At 40.9% G+C, this 19,883-nt stretch overlaps 1 protein-coding gene across 2 annotated transcripts in view; it reads left to right on the top strand.

The window, feature by feature from the left end:
- The first annotated feature begins 248 nt into the window (after positions 1-248).
- LOC124721215 overlaps positions 249-19,883 on the top strand; it is a 132,670-nt gene continuing 113,035 nt past the window's right edge. For both annotated transcript variants that reach the window (XM_047246066.1, XM_047246067.1), the window contains exon 1: positions 249-315. The gene's annotated coding sequence lies outside the window, so the exon portion shown is untranslated. The remainder of the gene's footprint in view (positions 316-19,883) is intronic.

Here is a 19,883-nt window from a genome sequence, read left to right as displayed (position 1 = left end):
GTTTGCGCCACCACAGACTCCAGTTACAAATTAAATTGCAATTCTCCCACACCACACGAGCAACGATTACGTCTGCGGTTCTAGTAACAATAAAACAAGGAAAACTTAGTGCCGGTGTCCGTAGTGAAGACACGCGATTGGTCGCGCAGATTTTGTTTAAGCAGAGGTTGTGCGCATGCGCTGCCGAGGGTGCGCCCGGCGGGCAAGCGTAGAAATAGGCGGCGGCAGCGCCGGAGTGCCCACTTTGAGCCGCCTTCCCGCAGCCGTTGCTTCGTCTCCAGCCACCAGCTCTTCTGCTGTCTTCTGCTAGTGCCGGTAAGTGTCGCGCAGCCATCATCCATCCTTCATCCTGTCAACAACATTTATCCGCCGCTTGCGTATTCTCCGACTAGTAACTGTGAGAAATTGCATTATTTTCCAAAGTAAATGACAAAAATGTTATGTTGCACATGATATTGCGCACATGCGAAATAAGTCAATTCCACTATTGTATTCCGTTTCTCTGGTTACCAGAAGGCCCAGGGGAGCGATTTTGGCCGTTTTCTTGTGCATAAATATCTTCACCTTCACAGTTTCCAGAAGAAGTAAATTGCTTCTAAAAGAAGAAGAAGGAAATCTCTGTAGGTAAAATTCGAAAAACTTCTCAGGATAAGGGAAAATAGAAACCAGGATGAGGCATAGTTTGTCGTTATTTGATGGAAAGATCAGCGAATGCAGAATATCGTGGCAAACACGCGTTAACGAGCGCCAAACTTGTTGCACCGGTGCACGTTCCGAGCATCCGACAGCGACACCAATCAGATTTTACCTGTTTTACGTGTCGTTAATTTGGTAGCAAAGAAATTAACCGAAAATATCTCAGTACAAATTGCAATATTTGCTCTTATCTGAGAAAATTACTTAAGGTTTTTGGGCACATTCCTCGTTTTATGTCATTGCCTAATTACTGCCACTCTTTGTAGCGGAGGTTCTTAAAATGAAATATCTTGTAGGTTAGACGGCAATATTTCGTAAATTTTGCTCCAAGAGCCACGAAAATAAGTCATTTTCATAACTACGCCTCATTCGGTTAACGTCAAGTGTCGTTTCTATGCAGACTTTTAAAATCTGAAACTTTAGGATAAAATAATCTGAACTCATCATATTGTGTACAGTAACCTGCAGTGTAATATTTCAATATTTCTGAATATTACAGGAAAAGAGCTTCAAAGCTTGTTGAAAAAGCTGCGGATGGATGCAGCAAAGTCTCCATAAGATGTTTCAATCCTGAATGAATTATTCTTCAATTTCTTTCAAAAGCTTTCACTTATCAGTGCAGTAGGTGGCAAATCTTTTCATATTTAAAATGTAGATAGATGGTTTTAACGCGAACTCGATAGTAATTAACAGAAAATTCATTGTACTTGAACTGTATAGGATATCTCGCATATCGACAAACTTTATTGCTTTAGCGTATTATACCTTAAAGCAGTCCTCTAGTTATAACCCAGAAAAATTGGTATCTATCAGCCACCTTATATGAAATGATGTCTCTGAACATGGAGCGACATTTCTAGTGCTGGATTTGAGATTATGGCGCAAAGATTAAGACACTTGACTAATTCATTAGAGGGAACTCAAACTCCAGACTGTTTAGGTTTCCCGTGATTTTCAGTACGTGCTGACGGCTTATACCTCTGTCTGAATGTCTTTGCTGTCTCTGTTGGTATTTATCGTTAATCAAGGCGACTACTGTTGCTTGTTACGAACCGGCTTGGTTTCTAATTCTGGACATTGCGTTGTTCTTTGACAAGATTCTATCCGAATTACCACTCATAGTAGAATTATGTAGTAACTGAGAAAATACCATCGTTCTCACGAACAACAATGAATTTCTATATATAGTGATCAGGTAGGTTACCGCCAGTAAGGCTTAAGTTCAGGAGGTAGCTCGAAGACAGTAGTGTTGTACAATTATATGAAAAGTAGCGCAAAATGTAATACTCCAAGAGGAAATATAGTGAGTTTCCACAGTGGTAAACGAGTCTTTCAGGAATGTTGCGATACCACGGAAATATCCAAATAATGAACCTCAACCCGCAGACGCCAATGCCGAACATCACCAGCCACAGTGCACGATAAGGACGAAGGTTCACAGACATATCACCCAGAGCACAATGTGTGTCCGTAAGCATCTAAGTTAATAAATGCAGGTGCAATGTGAAAACAAATTGTAGACGTTTCTGTCAGGAAGGGTAAATGGAGGGAATTTATTTTAGTTCGAACAGGGCATGGGCGTGATTGCAGTGACCTACAATGTCACACATTGCATCAGACGCTCACTATCACCGAAGCTGAAGAGACTGGGAACGCTAGGGAGGCAGTACAACCTATTGTCGCAGTGGTAAGCTGAAGAACTCCACCGAATTCTGAAGCGTACCGTACGAACAACTACCATACATCATCAACTGTTGTAGACTACAAGTCTGAAGGAAACTGGAATAATGTCTTAACCACCCAACTGAAAACTACTACTATAAAAACAATGAAATTGGCTTATTCTGCATATTTCCATTCACCAATGAGTTACGCAATTATTTTCTGTGGACATTCAAGTTACAGGAATTGTAATTACAGAATACAAAAGCATGTTTTAAGAATTATACCTAGTCTTAATTCAAAATCATGCAGTTATCTCTTCAAAAAACAGAGTATTTTGACAATTATTTTACAACACATATATCATCAATATCTTTTGTTATTACTAATGTTTCTATTTTCATAAAAATAATGAAAAGCATGAGTATAATACTAGCACCAAAAACAACCTCTATTAAGACCTCAGTGATTAACATTAGTACAGAAGTAAGTCAGATACATGACTGCTCATGTATTCAACAATCTATCTAATCACTTTAAATGTCATGGAAGTAATGTAATGTAGTTTAAAACGGAATCAAAGAACTTCCTGAATTTTGTGCTCCACTGAAGTGTATCTTCACAGATACTCTTAAATTAAATATTTTAGGTTCATGTATAATTAGAACTGTAATGTTATTTTACTGTTTTGCGCTTAAATTAAGTTAAATGCACATCTTCGACTTTTTTCGCATCCCATCCTTCTCCATCAGATTCATGGAATATGATTAACGTAACATAAAGTAATGGAATGTGTCACATGTGTACAAAATACACTCAACCAGAAGCTCGCTAACGACTGTCTACCACGCTTCTAAAAGAAAGGAAACAAATTATGTCTTCAGCTTATCAATCAGTGGTCAAAAATCTTCGCTGATTATTGAAACCCGTAATAGTAACAAAAGGAGGACCTACAAGCTATGAGTTACACGGTTGGAGCCTTTGGAAAGTACAGCACTCTGTGTCCAAAGACTTGCAGCCGTATAGCGTGAAATGCCGAGGTGTTAACTACTCCAGCAAGTTGCTGACTTTGGATGAGATTCATTACCTTATACATACGAGGGTTGCTGAAGGTGTGGCGCGTAGTCTGCATTAATTATCCTCATCAGCATTGCACAAATACCGGCCATATCTACCGTAAGAGTGTAATGGAAGTAACTTTCCTGTATGGAATGAGCAGAAACCTAGCTGTTAGCGAGTGCCTGCGGTTATCACCTTAAACTGACGGTACCGGAGGGTATTGTGTCACTTTTCAGACTTTCGCCTCTAGTCAGCTCTGTAATAGAAGTTTAATACATTTTATTATTTCATATTCAAATGACAGCAACCATTTTTTACAAGTAAAATGCGTTTCAAAATTGAAGCTACTAGAAATCAACACAAACCTCCATTTTCAAGACAGGTAAAATTGTTAAGACATTAACGAAACTCAGTTAATTTGCAAATATCCCATGTTACATAGTAAAAGACCTTATATTGCAAGCTACAAGGTGGCGCACGATCGATGATGTATGGCTTTCCGTCCAAACGCTATATAACAAGTTTTAAAAATGTATAGAATTTTACTTGCATTAATATTCTGTAACTGAAGAATTAAAAATATATTCCAATGTATTATACAGCACTGAAATGTGCATTTACAGGTGCTGCACATAATACATCCTCATATCTAGCAACAGCAAGAACTGTAAAAAATGGCGGAAGCTGCTTATGGCGGACTACGGTGCACATTCCTTCATTTGATACTAAAATCAGTCACTAGAGTGGACTGTCCTGTACAAGCCCTCTATCTCCCATACAATCATACGAGAAGGTTCCTTACACTCGCTCCGGTGCGAACCCCGTCACTAATGGCTATACGACCCACCTCTCAAACGTAATCAGATCAGAAAGCGTTCGCTGCCGGTTCTTAAATTCTTTTACGTCGACAGTCAGCGCACAGGCTACCCTCGCAATAAAAAATTTCGTTTTCTTTAGCCTCAGGAAAAGTAATTCCCATCAAGCAGACCTCGAGAATTTGATTTCTGTGTTCTGACTGTAGCGTATCAAGACTGAGAATGCTTATTTCATATTTCTATTTCTTTACTTCTCTTAACGTCTCTGAAAACTGCCTTATTAACAAAGGATGGATAAAATGAGATCCAGTTTCTATTTGTTTCAAAATACCACATCGTATTCCACTGAATAAACTTTCGTTAAAGCCCCACGAAGACTTTACGTCTCTCTGTTCCGCTTTATCGTCTGTGGTCTGCGGTAACGGTACGCGTTGGTCTCGGGTATGTAGCCTGTGAAATTACGATATATTTTTAAAACCTACTGAGTTCCAACATTTTCACAAGCACTGTAAAAACTGAAAATAATTTCTGATCTTCCGTTTCTGTTAGATTTCAGTTTCATGTTGATAGAAAAATTATACAGAACTGAAGACTGGTTAGATTTCAGGAGAACAAGCGGAGAAACCACCTGTAGCCACATTGCTGGAACGAACTTAAAATTCTCTGATAGTGACTTAGACATTCCACGTCAACTCAGACAGGTCACCGGGATATGAACGCTGCTCTTGCTGAAAGCAAATCCAGATTATTAATCACAGACCGACGTAAGCTTGATCCACGGAATGTAAGCATCTCCATATCTTGTGACAAGTATCTCTCTTTTTATAATGAAGAAAGACAGATACTTTCAGGATCACTTTCTTAGGTTTATTTGGGTTACCCATTTCCACCTTTACCACAGGTCGTCTTTAGATGAAAATCTAGTGGTTGCGAATGGCAGTAAACCGGTAATCCGGATAAACATAAAAAGTGACCCAGACGGTGTCTGACTTTCTTCATGATGTTAAAAGTGGTCACTGTTCTTCACACGTCATGTCTTTAATTATGAACATTCTATTTATTGCGTTATCGGGAATGAAACGGAATGTGGTGGGAACTGAATGGTTTGACGCAGTTTGTGAGGCAGCAGCTCGGGCGTAATTTCTTACTGGAAAGTTGACGCAAAAATTTTTGCCCCTGGCGCTGATTCTGTTGAAAAGAAATTACGCGGCACTCTTCTGAAGATAGCTTTGGGCGATCAATCTTCCACAGGTCCTCCTGTAAGACTACGCTATGCCTTCCTTAATCATTTTAATAAACGTTTCATCTGTTCATAGACAGGTTTGTGATCAAGCTAAATTTGAATTATTATCTTGTGTATGGTATAGTCTGACAGTATGTCACGACTAGGAGAAACTTTCTAGACCTGGCATAGATACAGCGTTGTTACCAGAGAAATTAAAGTGTTTTTTTTTTTTTAAATAATGGTAGAGCCGGCCGCGGTGGTCGTGCGGTTCTAGGCGCTTCAGTCCGGAGCCGCGGGATTGCTACGGTCGCAGGTTAGAATCCTGCCTCGGGCATGGATGTGTGTGATGTCGTTAGGTTTAAGTAGTTTTAAGTTCTAGGGGACTGATGACCTAAGATGTTAAGTCCCATGGTGCTCAGAGCCATTTTTATAATGGTAGATGTTGCACAAAAAGGTTAAGACAGGTGTTCCCTGGATCTGTTTTAGCAACTTTTATGAATAAGTGGTCAACAACTTCGTTACCAATCACCGCACTATGTGATTTCATCCAAGTAATGTTAAAAGATGTGTCTTTTTCTCCCATCGATACCAGCACGCCAACGATCTTACATGCTATAGCGTTTTATGTCTACCTGGCGCTAACGTTTTTCATAATCGTGAAAGCAGATAGTGAATTGCTTAATGACACGTATGAAGATGTTGCCACCAGCAAGCGGAAATGTAATATGACCGTCGCTAGCTTGGATAAATCAATCGTCTGCAAACTTAGAGTGTAGAATGTTCTGCCAATATTCAATGCTTCTGGTGCCATCAGTGCAGATATAGACTGTCTCGGGATTATGTCTTAAAACTGCAACAAATTTGTATTATTTAATTGGGTACCTTGCGCAGAAGGAATGCCATTTATTACCTTCACCTAGAAGAATTGTAATGGATATGAAGCGTTAAAACTGTGCAGTCAAGATAGCCTGATAATCTTGTTGAAAACAATCTAAATGTTTCAGAACTCTTGTACTGATGGAGGATGTATCAGTAACGCAGCGAGTCCAATCAAGCATTGTATGAGTAAATTTGAAGCAATCGCTTGAAAATTGTAGTAACCGGTTTCAGATTTTTTCGCAAGGAAACTGATAGTAAGTTACCTCTGCGTGGACGGCTTGGAAGCTCCTGTTCTTCAACTAATAGTGCATTGGCTGAGGCGGAGCGAATTGCTCCCACGCAGACTCCCAGCGCAAAGTATTGGCATTTGTTAATTTTGACACGGCAGCTGTCTGTCGCAGATGCGTGGCTACCTCTCCCGCAATCAATAATTGGGCGTACCATTCCCGGTAAGGCTGCAGGGCTGTGCGGATGCTCAATCCTCAATAAATTCAATAAATTTTCATTATAAATTTGATAAGCCCTAATACTTCTGACCAATATGATTTATATGCGCCTTCCAGATTATGTTTCTTTCGCTGAGGAGCCTCAGAGAAGCAATCTCCATATAAAACTTCCTGGCAGATTAAAACTGTGTGCCCGACCGAGACTCGAACTCAGGACCTTTGCCTTTCGCGGGCAAGTGCTCTACCAACTGAGCTACCGAAGCACAACTCACGGCCGGTACTCACAGCTTTACTTCTGCCAGTACCTGGCACAGTTTTAATCTGCCAGGAAGTTTCATATCAGCGCACACTCCGCTGCAGAGTGAAAATCTCATTCTGGAAACGTCCCCCAGGCTGTGGCTAAGCCATGTCTCCGCAATATCCTTTCTTTCAGGAGTGCTAGTTCTGCAAGGTTCGCAGGAGAGCTTCTGTAAAGTTTGGAAGGTAGGACACGAGGTACTGGCAGAAGTAAAGCTGTGAGTACCGGCCGTGAGTCGTGCTTCGGTAGTTCAGTTGGTAGAGCACTTGCCCGCGAAAGGCAAAGGTCCCGAGTTCGAGTCTCGGTCGGGCACACAGTTTTAATCTGCCAGGAAGTTTCATATCAGCGCACACTCCGCTGCAGAGTGAAAATCTCATTCTGGGATCTCCATATACATAGATACATCGATGTCTACATATTGCAGAACTCCCATCTTCTCCAGGACTGTGTTATGTACGTCCCTAATGTAAATGTTGTAGAAGAGGGGTGACGAAATTGAACCTTGCACAACTCCATACTCGTCTCTTGGTCCTATTATACGTCATTCTTGCATTGGATTCCGCATAATGGGCACTCATTGCGTCAATGGTTGAGCAACTTCTTTTACGTTTTGTCTGTCCCTATTCCTGCTGCTTCTACAACTTTATCATGTCCCAAAAATTCTGAATGCTGATCTCCCTCTGTACGTCGCAAACGCCTAAAGTCTAGGTAACCCTTCCAACTCTGACGTGCTTTCAAATGCATTTCTTTCATCCTGCAGATACAGTTTTGTGATACTCTATGTTGTAATAACGCATGCCCGGGAGTAAGCTGTCTGTATGTGACAATGGAACCTAACAATTTCTGCACTGGTCCGGAGTCCAAGACATGCAACGCATATAGTGTGAGGTAGTATGAAGAAACAGTCCGGCATTCTCCAAAACGGCGAACTTGAGGCAGCCACAGCTTCACTTCCTTTTCCTCATTTTTTTCTCTTCCTACAACTTCTTCATCAATCCATTGTGTTATATCTCCATTTCCTCCGTCCACTTCTTCCCTGATGTTTATTCTTTTGAGACTTGTTCAGTGTTATTCTTTCTAATGTGATTTCCGAATTTTTTCTGTCCTTAATTTCTTCTTGTGAGATTTTCTGCTATTCTAGGTTTTATTACGTTTCTTACACCCATCTGATCTTTAATTTACTTGGACTACGATGCTGAAAATTTTCTGTGTGAGTCTGGTTTTATCCATTCCACATTGATGTTCGTAGAATTGTAGACGTCATTTCGTAAATTTGTCTGTGATGTAGCCTATTTCTTTCACGGAGTTCCTTTTTAGTCCGTACATACTGACAGTGCTCTTTTCTTTTGGACGACATAATCCCATCAAGACGTCAGCATCAAGGTTAAAAAACAAATGCTGTAATTTTAATAAAGTTTATTAGACCATTCACTACAAAGACGGGGTTTAGATTTGCACGTATTACAAAAAGTAACTGCCTGTTTAGTTGGTTTTCTAGCTGCACTGCACCCGAATGTTTTTGTGTCCGTCTGGTAACGTTCAGAACAATATCTACGCACTTTATGCGTCTTTCTTTCCTTTGTATCCAACTCGTGTTCACTTCTCCTTCTAGCGACGCTAACTGTTGTTCCTTCATGTGAATGCCGCCTGAACGGATCTGCCATCTATTCCCGAAATATTGCGAATAATATTTTCTGCTCCGTCACGTCTTGGAATATACAGGGTGACAAATATTGAACTACAATGAAGCGCCAAAAAAGGTGGTATAGGCGTGCGTATTCAGATAGAGAGATATGAAACAGGCAGAATACGGCGCAGCTGCCGGCAACGCCTATATAAGGCAACAAGTGTCTGGCGCAGTTGTTAGATCGGTTACTGCTGCTACAATGGCAGGTTATCAAGATTTAAGTGAGTTTGAATGTGTTATTATAACCGGCGCACGAGCGATGGGACACAGCATCTCAGAAGTAGCGATGAAGTGGGGATTTTCCCGTACGACCATTTCACGAGTGTACCGTGAATATCAGGAATCCGGTAAAACATCAATTCTGCGACATCGCTGCGACCGGAAAAAGATCCTGCAAGAACAGGGCCAACAATGACAGAAGAGAATCGTAGAACGTTATAGAAGTGCAGGCTTTCCGCAAATAGCTGCAGATTTCAATGCTGGGTCATCAACAAGTGTCAGCATGCGAACCATTCAACGGGACATCATCGATATGGGCTTTCGGAGCCGAAGGACCACCTCGTGTACCCTTGACGACTGCACACCACAAAGCCTTACGCCTCACCCGTGCCCGTCAACACTGACGTTGTACTGTTGATGACTGGAAACATGTTGCCTGGTCGGACGAGTCTCGTTTCAAATTTTATCGAGCGGAGGGACGTGTACTGGTATGGAAACGACCTCAGGAATCCATGGACCTTGCATGTCAGCAGGGGACTGTTCAAGCTGGTGGAGGCTCTGTAATGGTGTGGGGCGTGTGTAGCTAGAGTGATATGGGACCCCTGATACGTCTAGATACGGCTATGACTGGTGTCACCTATGTAAAAATCCTGTCTGATCAGCTGCATTCATTCATGTCCATTATGCATTCCGATGGACTTAGGCAATTCCAGCAGAACAATGCGACACTCCAACGTCCAGAATTTCTACAGAGTGCCTCCAGGAACACTCTTCTGAGTTTAAACACTTCCGCTGGCTACCAAACTTGCCAGACATGAACATTATTGAGCACATATGAGATGCCTTGCAACGTGCTGTTCAAAAGAAATCTTCACTCCGTTGTATTCTTGCGGATTTATGGACAGCCCTTCAGGATTAATGGTGCCAATTCCCTCTAGCACTATTTCAGACATTAGTCGAGTCCATGCCACGTCGTCTTGCGGCACTTCTGCGTTCTCACGGGGGCCCTACACGATATTAGGCAGCTATATCAGTTTCTTTGGCTCTTCAGTGTATATGAAATAAAATCGTCATAACGTCTGAACGGTTTGCGTTAGGACGTTCAAACTGCACGGTTGGCCACGGGGCGTGATGGGAATTAGTATGATTTGGTTTAGCGACGAAACCCAGTTTCATTTGGATGGGTTCCTCAATAAGCAAAATTGGTACACTTGGGCGACTGAGAATCGGCATTTCACGAAGGAGAAGTCTCTTCAGCCTCAGAGGGCGAAGGTGTGGTGTGCAATTTCCAGTCACGGAATAATCGGTGCGATATTCCTTGATGGCACGGTGACTACCCAACAGTACGTGAAGATTTTGGATGATGATTTCATCCCCATTATCCGAAGTGACCCTGATTTCGACAAGATGTGGTTCATGCATGACGGAGCTCGACCCAATCGAAGCTGGAGAGTGTTTTATGTCCTGGAGGAGCATTTTGAGGGCCGTATTTTGGCTCTGAGGTAACCAGGGACCACTGACATGGGCCTCGATTGTCCACCATATTATCAGATCTGAATACACGCAACTCCTTCTTGTGGGGATATATTATAGACTGCAATGGCCCCAGAACCATTGCCTAGCTGAAAACAGCCATTCAGGAGGTCATCGACTGCATCTATTACCGACAGTTCAGCGGGTCACGCAGAATTTCGCTATCCGTCTGCGCCACATCATCACTAATGATGACAAGCATATCGAACATGTCATAACCTAAATCTGAATATCAGTAGGGACATTTACATGTTGAATAAAGTGTGTACAGACCGTAGTTAGTAAATAATTTATATATTTTTTCATATAGTTCAATAATTGTCACCCCGTATATAACGCATTCACAACAGCGGTGTTAAAAAAAAAAGAAAAATGATTGAATGCTAACTTTCGATACCATTTCACTGTTTTCTCAATGGATTGCTAAATGCATTCACCTGATCGGAAAGGTCGAATAGTAGTTTTTCACTTGTTACATTCAGTAGCGTTTTTGGTGTTCGATAAAAGACTCTATTGGTAGTTACGTTTTCCATTTCATTTAAATGTTTGGTCGAAAGAGCCAAAACGACTCCTTTGTCTTTTAATTTCAGGACACTACTTCTTTGGCTATTTTCTTTTGCATTCAATTCTCTGCGTTTCAGTTTGGTCGTTACAGTTTCTTTTGGAATTCTATTGCGATTTACTCGAAGCTTACCGACGAAATGAGTATTCTTTGTTATGAGTTTGCTTGCCAAATCTACACTGGCATACGAATTATCAGTACGTAATGTACATTTATTGAATACATCTTGACACAAATTCTACACAACATTCGTTGGTGTGATAGTTTCTTTATCAAATACTTTGTCAGTGTATATTCTAAAACTGTAGCAGTATCCATTGTCGCAGGGCAGTTTAAATATCTTAATTCCATACATGTGTCTCCTGTGTTTCTAGTATTTTGCCTGAACATAATACGTCTTCGGAATGGTATTACACACTCGTCGATACATAGTATTTCGGCAGGATCATAATATTGTTTTAAAATTTCTGTTCAGTTCGTCGATAATGAAATGAACTTCTGAGACACGTTCTGAAGCACAAACTTTCGTGCTGTGTGCAAAATGCAACGTTCTCAGCAGAATTTCGAAATAATTTCTACTCATTACCTTTCGCGGTAATGGTTATTCAAACAGTGGGTCTTGGGACCAGTGGAAATGTATGGATCGACGTTTCACCAATCCCAGCCACAAAATCAGTCCATTTCATCCTTGTTTGTTGGCACACGCTGCTATTGCCATTTGTGTAGCCTCTATATTGTTTGTTAACTGATGTATTCAAATATTTCATCTGTGACAAAAAGTCTACAAAAATCTTATACTTTGTTACAATGTTGCACATTTTCATCACTCATTTTGGCAACGTGGGCACTCGTAAAATGCACAATGTTCGGCTGCTGTCTCCTGGATCAAACCACGTACTGTGAACACCTACTGAACCATCAGACGAATTATCACAGTCGTATGATGGCGACGTTTATGTGGTACAAATAACGCAGTTGATGAGTCACTCCCTTCTTCTCGTGACATTTTTGCTTCAATTGGCAACAACGCTTTTTGAAAATAATCGCTGTGAAACTAGGTACTTCCTACACCTGTATTGCTTTCTCTGAATGGTCGTCTCTTGGCGTTTGTCTTTTTAGCATACCACGTCCGCTTATACAACTCAGCAACCGTCAAGTGGTGTGCTTATATTTTATTTACTTACTTAGCTCGCCGGCAATTGCCGAGCGAATTTGTTCAGGGTAACGCCTGTATGTTAGGTGGCAAACACGACGTGTACGTCAGATGGGTTGCTGCCAATGCAGGCGCATTATTACGCGCCCGTTTCTGCGCTAACTCAACACACGGCAAGCAGTCGCCGGCACTTAGGACTGCCGCCTCAACGGAAAGCCAGTAAAATCGGCTCCGCGCTCAACGTGTTAATCAGGTGTTTGTAATGTTTTAGAGGGTTATCACACTTCACTGTCACAACGAGTCAGCATCTCTACGCGTGTATAATATCTAAACGCACCACAACACATACACCCCTACTATTAGAACCAACCTAAGCGTACTAGCTGCGCAATGGGAAGCTGAGTCACAGTTGGTTTGATGCAATGGAGCTCCATCAAGCGATTGAGGATCTGAAGATTAGTTGCAATATTTTAAGACTAAGGAATTCCACATTGGATGAGCAGATGAGGTGGCATCGTGTAAACCAGTGAAAGAAAATCAATGTGCTTTCACGAGTTTGTAATTAGAGAACAGCTCGCGGTATTGTTCCCAGTACTGGAATTTCTTCTGTTTCCCTGAACTCAGATAAATGGTCAAAATGTGAGAAAGATATCAGCTGCTCCTGCTGTTCCAACGTTGACTCACACGAAAATTTAGGGCTGCTCCAGTCAGTACTGAATAATCAGTGGTTCTTAATCATCATATATCGAGAAATGGGAACTTCAGGAAGGTACTAGTGAAGATAGGGTACGATCAGTTACTCGATGACATCTAGCCTTCGCAGAAAAAATCACAGTAGCACTGGGCTGAATGTGGTTCGAATCATCATCCGGACAGACAGGTTTACGTCTACCGTAGTTTCCTTAAATCGGTTAAGTGGAATTTCGGAATGATGCGTTTGATAAGGACACGGACGATTGGCTTCCCCATTCGAACTTTATGGTCCATCTCTAATAACCTTGTCGTCCGCTGTATGCTAAATCCTAATCAATATTTTTCATTTTGTTACACATTAATGCTCCATTAACTTCCATTTCTTGATGAAGCGTTGGAATAATCATTCTTATATGCCCCAGGAAGCGCTTTTATTAATGTAATATTTAGGAAATTCAAGAATAGTCGTAGCCAGCGTCGTGAAAACAGATTATTGGAATTTTCTAAGTAGGTTTCTTTGTAATATTAAGCGTACTTCTGCAAGTGACTGCTGGCTGACAATTTCAGGCGTTTCTGTTACACTCTTCCGCGAGCTAAACAAGACTGCGAGTGTTCGCGGTGCATTTCCATATCCCTTGCTAGTTGAACAAAATATGGATCCCAAATACGTAATCAGTGTTCCATTATAGCCCGTACAAGTGTCTTCAAAGTACCGAAGAAAAACTATAGTTTCCCAACACTCTACCAACAATTCTAGGAACACCATTTTAACTATAGGATAAGGTGCACAAATTTCTAGGACATTTGCCACGTATTCGCAAATACTGACTTTATACCTACCTTATTTGTGATACACACACAGAAAATTGTACTCTATTTGCTGAATTATTCATTATTGACACATTTGGCATCAAGAGATAATTAGTAAAAAGTCAGTATAATCCTAAAATATGACACGCTCTATTCCAAAACATGATACAGTTCATTCTTATAAGTGATTTACTGTCGCCTATTGTCTAGCCACCAGCCAAGCAACGGTGTAACGCGGGTTGCCGCCACACCCATGCGCCAGCAACATATCTGAAAGAGACGACACCTCGAACAGTAAACTCATTGCTGAAAAAGAACTAGACCGAAATCAGGAGAGCCAGCAAAGCCATGACTGTGGCCAATTCTGTGGCAAGTACACAAAAAATAAACGAATCTGAGAATGCTGATTCTGATTCTGACATATCTTTGAAGAGTGACAACAGCATGGATGATACCGATCCCTTTGACGAATCCGCACCAGATACTATTGTAATGACGGAGCCTGCACATATAGGTGGAGGAGACTGTGCCTTGGCTAAATTGCGTGGAGGAAAGAGGAATTCATACAGCAACAGATACGTCTGCACGGTACAAAAAGTACTGGAAAATGACCTAGAAGCTATGGGCCTAGACTCTGGGGATAAGGACAAAATAGTTTTCACATTAAATGAAAAAGACATTTCTGTTATTAATAAGAGGGACGTGATAGAGAAATTGCCAATTCCTCGTTTGCTACGGGGGTGGGAAATATCAAACGAGGAATTTGCTTCGTGTCTGACGGTCCTGCTGATGTTCATGAAAAAAAAAACAAGACATTGATTCTCTTCTTCCCTCTGACGTACGTTTCAGCCTAGAAACTTTCCCAAAGAAAAATCCAGGTTACACCCATGTATCGTTTTGTGTGTTCCTTAACTCATTTTTAAGACCTTGATCTTCTATCGTCAGTTTGCATAGCAATATCACATGTGTATCATGCTCTGGACCGGCCCTATCATATCTAAGAATTTCATTCCAAAAAATAATACTCAATTTTTATTGTTTCTAGTATACATATTAAATAGGTCGTTTTAAAGCAAGTAATACATTCTAACATTTACAACTTTCTCCTAACAATTACTCTTTTTCTTTCAAAAATATAGACAAATTTTGGGATTTTTTAAAATCATATTTAGGTCACCTTACCCCACTTCATTTCTCCACATTTTGTAACTCCCATATATTTGAATGACATAATTGGCTCCAATTATTACATTTATATTGTATTTAGGAACTATATATTGTTTGTCCTAATACTGAAGGGCACAGCTTTACATTAAGGTTTTGAACGTTACTCTGTCTTTGTTACGAGAGAAAGAGAGAGAGAGAGAGAGACAGACTGACAGACAGAGAGCGCAAGCTCCAGGGTGTCATGCGGATGACAGGTTAATTAGCGAAGGAGTTAATGCCTGAAGAAACTAGACCTGCCTGTAACAGAGAGGAACGTTACGACCGAGCGCGAAGTTCCTCTTTGGAAAGAGTCTCTGTATAATGCGGTGTTTGTGAAAGATGACACGAAGTGGGTTCACGTCACGTTTAACTGGAAGAGGTAGTTGATAGGAAGGAATTATCGAGATAGAGTCCTACCAGCGTAACTTCCAGGGAAGCACACAAACGAAGCAGAAACTGCTTCAGACTATTCTTTACGATTACTCTGCTTGCTTATGAAATACTTACGGCTAAAAAATGATGGCATAAACTTACCAGCCAAAGAAAGTACAATATATCTAATGAAATAAAAACTGCTTGAGATGAGAGATGTGGCTAACACGAGAAAGGAAAGGGGTGATATGCAAGACTTCCGAATTCCTGGTGCGAATTCTTATTCACGTCGCAGATGTATATATCAAGCAGTGCCGCTGCTCAGGCAGTAAGTTTGATAAAAGATATTTTCCCGCTTATACCCAAAAGAGCAACATAGAATCCGAATCCAGACATTGAATTCCTCTCAGGAAGACTTCGTTCTGAATGACAGGTTGCTTTAAGCGGTATAACTAACGCAGTGTTGTTGTTCGCTAAATCAGGATGATGGCTTTGTAATAATAACGATTATTTTGACATTATCACAAAATTAAAGGGTTTAGTAAAGTCTGATACGCGAATTCCACGTTCCATTACCGGATTAACATCTATGAAGCACGTAGAAATATGCCTCATGCTTTCTCTGAAACATCTTGTTTTCGCAAAAATGTAGTAGCTTTCGAAAAGCTAGTTCAAATAAGAGATTACTATTGCAGAGTTATTCCGCTGAAAAGGCGAAATAAATCGGAAAATAATGAAAGTCTAACGAACTGTCGGTTTTGTCTTCACCTGTAACGCAGAAGCTGCATACTCACATAATTTCACGCTTGTAACGCTACTGGAAACAATGTAGATTCATTACTAAACAAATACTTGCTCTATCAGCCTGATATCGTCCCTCTAAATGAGAGAGGCTGTCAGATAATACAGTTATAAGACACAAAAAATTAATCCAAATAAATGAAAACACAAGGTGATTCGGCTGCCCCTACCGATAGGTTTTATGGAACCCACAACATCTTCCAAAACCATCCGCGAAGTTTTCATATTCTCTCCCTCACTACGCGCAATTTACAGGTCATACAGAAAAAATGAACAAGACGTTTCTCTGTGAAATATGTTGCAGTTAAATTTTGTACTGAGATACGTTTTCTCTGGAGGCCACGGTTTTCGCGTTATTCAGGAAAAACGCATTTGAATGTCACGTTTCTATGTTTTTCTTGAATAATTCGAAAATTACCGCCTCTAGCGAAAACGTATCACAGTACAAAAACTATCTACATTAAATTTCCTACAAAAAGGTTCTGTTCATTTTTTCTGTAGGACTAATAGCTTGCGAGCAAGGGAATGTGAAAGTTTTGCACGCGGTATTTGAAAGCATTGCAGGTTGCATAAAACACATGAATAGAGATAGCTGAATCACCCCGTATATGCGTAATACACAAACACACACACACACACACACACACATATATATATATATATATATATATATATATATATATATATATATATATATATATACGGATTAAAGTATTGCGGCATGTTGACAATTTTTACTTCTGGATCGAGTAATTACAACTGAACAGTTTTCGTGAAATATGCATTTCGCCTTTTGTTTGCCCCAAAATGCAAACTAAGTAGTATGAACAAAAATACCTACATATTTCAGGCCACTGAAGATGCTACGCAACGAATAAGCGCGAAAGGCGTATGGCACGAAAACTGTGTTTCATTCAGTTGTAATTAGATGGTCCAAAAGTAAAAATTGTCAACAAACTGTAGTATTACACGGAAGTGAGGACTACAAGAGTTGAGGATTAAAGTATGTTGATTTCGAGAAGAAACGTCTTCAGTATAGGAATAGTAAGATGTCGAAAATTAAACGAAAATCGCTGTGGCAAGGCCGCATTGCTACAAGGTGTAGACAGGTCTGATACTGCTGTTGGTGATTTCGTCGTCGGATGGAGACATTGGTCTTACGAGATGATTAGTGATGGAGCACAAATTCAGATAGGGGACGGATGGTGGAAGAACCGACCGTCCCCTTCCAAAGGAACTATGCTGGCATTCACCTAAGGAATTTTAGGGAAATCAGCGGAAAACCGAATCAGGATAGCTGTCCTCCCGAATGCGAGTACCGTGAGTTGCCACTAGGCCACCTCGATCGCTCTCTTCGAGAGGATTGGCCCCCCTTATATCACTTCAGATTCCACAAGCATCTATAACAGACAACGGTAACGACGTTCCACAGCCCTTCTTAAGGCCTTTCACTAGAATGGCTACGCTGAGGAAAGGAAACAGACCTTATCTCATTCGTCTTGTGACAAACTGCGTGTCTGAAAACCGAAAGGTTGCACGATCGAATTCCGATCTGATCACGGAATATTTTAGCCTACATTTAGCCTAGGTTTTACCTGTTAATGATGTGAAGATCAGGCAAAACGATATGCGGTTCAGATCCCACGTTAAACCGTGCGCTGATATGAACCTTCCTGGCAGATTAAAACTGTGTGCCCGACCGAGACTCGAACTCAGGACCTTTGCCTTTCGCGGGCAAGTGCTCTACTAGCTGAGCTACCCAAGCACGACTCACGCTCCCTCCTCACAGCTTTACTTCTGCCAGTACCTCGTCTCCTACCTTCCAAACTTTACAGAAGCTCTCCTGCGAACCTTGCAGAACTCCTGAAAGAAAGGATATTGCGGAGACATGGCTTAGCCACATCCTGGGGAATGTTTCCAGAATGAAATTTTCCCTCTGCAGCGGAGTGTGCGCTGATATTAAACTTCTCGGTCCGGCACACAGTTTTAATCTGCCAGGAAGTTTCATATTAGTGCACACTCCGCTGCAGAGTGAAAATCTCATTCTGGAAACATCCCCCAGGCTGTTGCTAAGCCATGTCTCCGCAGTATCCATTCTTTCAGGGGTGCTAGTTCTTCAAGGTTCGCAGGAGAACTTCTGTAAATTTGGAAGGTAGGAGACGAGATACTGGCAGAAGTAAAGCTGTGAGGACGGGGCGTGAGTAGTGCTTGGACAGCTCAGCTGGTAGAGCACTTGCCCGCGAAAGGCAAAGGTCCCGAGTTCGAGTCTCGGTCGGGCACACAGTTTTAATCAGCCAGGAAGTTTCAAGATATTTCCATCTTGGTCTGTTACATGTTGTGACTACGTGCAACTTGTTAGTGTACATTACTCTGACAAGATGTTTTGTGTCGTGTCTTGTCTGTATTGTTAATGACGAACCGCCCTGGTTTTCTCAGTCGGTAATGCTATATATATATATATATATATATATATATATATATATATATATATATATTGCTGCCGTCCAGTTGGGCCTTAATCAGGTTAACATTCACTACTATCGTCTGACGAAACTCCTACGCCTTTTTCCATCTGCCTTGGCATTCATCAATAGTTTCCCCATGAAAACTATTGATGACCATTATTTATTACTTGCAAACAAAATTATTGACGCTTTGACCATTGTTCTTCAACTAAAAACACGAATAAAGGAGATATAATTTACGATATTGACTAAGGCACTAGCATTCAGTTACTAATAATCAGGCGGGTGTTAAGTTGTTCTCTCCCACCTAACGGGTGACACTTAAGTCTGTTTCAGCAGAAACTCTTACCTTGTAGTAGGCAGCAATATTCGTGGATCTGAGCAGTGCACACGATACCGCTTCACTAACAGTTCTAGCCACGAAAATAAAGTAATAAAACGAACCTCTCGCTTCTGAGGAACGCATATTATCTTTTATCTCTGATAGATTGCTTCTTGTCAGATAGAATGATGTTCACTAGGACAAGGAACTGAGACCGTGAAGTACGTCTCTAGAAAGGTGTACGTTACAATTGACTCGGAGAGCAAATAATGGCTTCAAAAAATTGGCTGAAAATATCTACAACGAAATTAGACCACGTACCACTACCATATGAAGAAGTCTGTTAAATATCTGTGAGTGCTCAGTGACCAAAAATTAATCTGAAAGATGTGTATAAAGCATGTTCTTCACAAATGTTAGGCGCCTATCGACATACTCAGGACTATAAAAGAAATTTGTTAGCAGCTGAGCCTTCTTACATCTCTGTTGCTTTACTGACCAATGGTACCGCCAGTAATTGGCTGCAGTGGTTGTCACGGATCTGTCACGGGCAGCTGAAAATTAACAGATGCCAATAACAAGCGCTGGGAGTGTCTGGGTTGCAGTGCGCTCCACCTCTCATTCAAGATGTCGTTAGTTGAAGCAAGTACTTTTCCAAATGGCACATGCTTTTATTACCTCTATACTAATTAAATAAACCGAATAAAACAATCGCGAACCGACTGCTTTATATTTACCTACAAAATGAAACGTAGATGTTTCTGGATTACTAGGGCTCGTCATCCGTTAGTACAAGGGTACTTAGATATGCAAAGGATTTTAAAGAAGATTACCATCTTATCTCACTAAAGAGTCTTCGTGTTTCATACCCACAATACTTATTATAAGTGAAGGTAATAACCTAATACCTTTTGAGCAAGATATCCGCTTAAATAGTAAAATTTTGGCTTAGTTATTAAGACAGAATACCGAGGCAATCC

This window comes from Schistocerca piceifrons, chromosome X (genome assembly GCF_021461385.2).
Source record: "Schistocerca piceifrons isolate TAMUIC-IGC-003096 chromosome X, iqSchPice1.1, whole genome shotgun sequence".
Taxonomy (NCBI): Eukaryota; Metazoa; Arthropoda; class Insecta; order Orthoptera; family Acrididae; genus Schistocerca; species Schistocerca piceifrons.
Note: the sequence above shows the minus strand (reverse complement) of the source record. Positions and strands in the feature narration are given on the sequence as shown.